Raw genomic sequence first — 2,898 nt, 5'->3', positions numbered from 1 at the left:
GCCACCACACCGTGCCACGCCGGGCCCGGGAGCTCTGCACCACGCCAGGCCCAGGGGGGCCCGCGCAGGCGCTGCGCCCTGACCTGCTATTTTCCTTGGTATCACTATTTCCAAAAATATGAAACTTTAGAGTCACATTTAGGTTGTTCCCTTTCCTACTGCTACTAATTCCTATTTACTTTTGAAATCTTTTATGTTTTCCCTTATATCCCACTCACTATAGACTTATATCACTCTTCATTTAAGTTTTTCTTTTTAAGAAAAAGATTTTTGCTATAGAGCATGTGTGTTTGCCAGAGAGACATAGAGAGACAGAGAGGCAGAAAGTGAGAAATCACCCCCTGGGGGGTATGGCTATGCTGCAATCTCTTCTCCTCCACTCTTCTCTCGGGATCTTGGGTATATATGCACATGTGCTTGGCGTGAGTTTTTAAGCTGCCAGGTCTGGGACTTGAACTGCAGTCGACAACATGGGAGTCCAGTGACGTAACCATTACGTCATCTGTTGGTACCACTTTTCATTTAGTTTATGGTAAGCCCTCAAACTATTTAGGTCCCAAAATACTCTACTCACTGCCATCCAACTAATCTCCATTAAAAAAAAAAAATCATAGTTTTGCTCTCAGTAGCTTCTCACAGTCTGGCAAATAAGTCTCAATGTCTAAGTCTGGCATCAATGGGTCAGCCCTACTTTTCCAATCATTACCTCATGGCTCCAGTGCCATGAGGTGGGTCTGGGCTTCATAAATGAGTAACTCACTCTTCTCCCAATAGATCCTAAGCCTTGTTAGTTTTGAACTTCTGCTTGTGCTATTCTCTTCAACAAATCTCTTAAGATTTTACCTGGTTTTCAATCCCAGTTTGATTCTACCTCCTTCATGATGGCTTCCCTTAATCATCCAGAGAGAAGTCATTACCCACTCAAAGATTTCCCATGGTACTATATACTTCTTGTAAAGACCGAGCTAGCTCAGAACTCTTTTTTTTTTTTTTAAAGATTTATTTATTTTAAATTATATTTATTATCATTATTCTTCCATTTTGACCAGAGAGAGACAGACAGAGAGAAAGGGAGAGTGAGAAAGCAAGCCTCCAGGTCCAGGACTTGAAACGTGGTCGGCCATGTGGGAATCCAGCGCCTCAACCACCACTCTACCTGCCAGCCCCCACTAACTCTTTTTTAAAAGATTATTTATTTACTTTGCATTCATTCACTATATATTATTACACATACAAAATGAATTTTCCCATCCAGAATATACTGTATATTGGCTCAATTCAATATATTACCATACATATTATCTTCAACAGATAATTTTCCATTTTGTACTTTTTACATATTTTACTTCTTTCTTTTTTTCCCCCTCCTTGATTGCCTCTCTTCTTTTCACTGCTCCCACCCTCCTCTCACACTGTCTTTGGATCCACAGTTGCTCTTCATGTCTTTATGCCATCCAATATTTCAGTTTCTGCTATAGAGTGCAGATATTCGGTATATTTTTTCCCTTTTTTTTGTATACTATGACAATGTTCAATTAATGAAAGTAAATTAATTAATTAAGAAAACCAGAATTAACTCTTAAGACTGTCAACTCTGGATAGTCAATAAATAAATAGTATTATTGCCCTCTGTTCCTTCACAATGCCTGGTACATTAGTAAGTTATTAAAGGTTATTAAATTAATTGTCTACTAAAGAATAGTGTGGGGCGAAGTTATCAGGTAAATATGGCCACTGTTTGCTTTCTCATTATCATTTTACCTCTTAGATCATCATCTTGACCTTCACCTTCTTATACCTTCTTAGAGACTCTTACTTAATTTTTAGGGAAGCTTTTAACAAAATTTTAATTTCCATTGTGGTACTTTACATTTATAACTTCTTTAAGGTAACTAAGCCTTGGTTTTATTCCATTTGTCCAATTTTCCATTGATTCTTACTTCTAGTTTCATGCTGACTTTCCACTATTACATTCAAGAACATTCATTCTCTTGGGAACCAGCAGTTAGCATAATGGCTATGTTGCTGGACTCCCACGTAGTCGATCGCAGTTCGCGTCCTGGACCCAGTGGCTTAAAACTCACACCGGGCGCGTGTGCGTGTGTGCCCAAGATCCCGAGAGGAGAATGGAGGAGAAGGGATTGTGGCGTGACCATCCCCACTGGGGGGTGATTTCTCGCTTTCTGTCTCTCTTTGTCTGGCGAGCGCACGCGCCCTAGAGCGAAAACCTCTCAAAAAAAAAAAGAACATTCATTCTCACAACTAATACTAATTAGTACCTACTAAGGCTCATATTTTGCCAATAAAACGTATAAAACTAGCAGATTCCAAATGAAAGAACAGCTGAAGTGAGAAAGGCGTTAACAGAGAGAATCTTCCTTTGAAACAGGGCATAAGGGCATATAGGGTCAGACTTTGAATAATAAAGTAGATAAAGGTTCAGAGAAAAGAGAGGAAGAATACTTTTGATAGTTGATGATTTCACCAAGGCATTAAGTCTACAAGATAAGGAGTTGGTGGTCAATAACCAACTCTTGGTGAAAGCTGCTACTTAAGTAATAGGAAAGGAGCAAATTGGCTAGAAAGTAAAGAAAGCACACAGAAAGATACAGGTGGAGTTAGTCATTTCAAAAAGGAAATGATCAAAGGTACTGTGCTGCTAAAAAGGTTAAAACTTATAAATCAGTCTTAGATCTGGTCAGAAAGGGGTCACTGGTGCCTTCTGAATACAATTTCAGTGAGACAGTGTGGACAGGAGAGAAAATGCAGCAGTTTATGGAGGGAGACAGAATTAAGAAATACAATCTGAAAAAAGTCAGCTAGATGCAGTTTAGTCTTCAAGACAGGCAGGGACAAAAATAAAGAGACATGCAGGAAATAGGCTACCCGCAGGGAAGA

The 2,898-nt window shown here is 39.4% G+C and overlaps 1 protein-coding gene across 3 annotated transcripts in view; it reads right to left on the bottom strand.

Annotated features, from left to right (window-relative positions):
- NFX1 (nuclear transcription factor, X-box binding 1) overlaps positions 1-2,898 on the bottom strand; it is an 84,454-nt gene that overhangs the window by 61,122 nt on the left and 20,434 nt on the right. The window lies entirely within an intron of this gene.

This window comes from Tupaia chinensis, unplaced genomic scaffold, assembly GCF_000334495.1.
Source record: "Tupaia chinensis unplaced genomic scaffold, TupChi_1.0 Scaffold000093_1, whole genome shotgun sequence".
NCBI lineage: Eukaryota > Metazoa > Chordata > Mammalia > Scandentia > Tupaiidae > Tupaia > Tupaia belangeri.
This window is presented reverse-complemented; position numbering and strand designations above follow the sequence as displayed.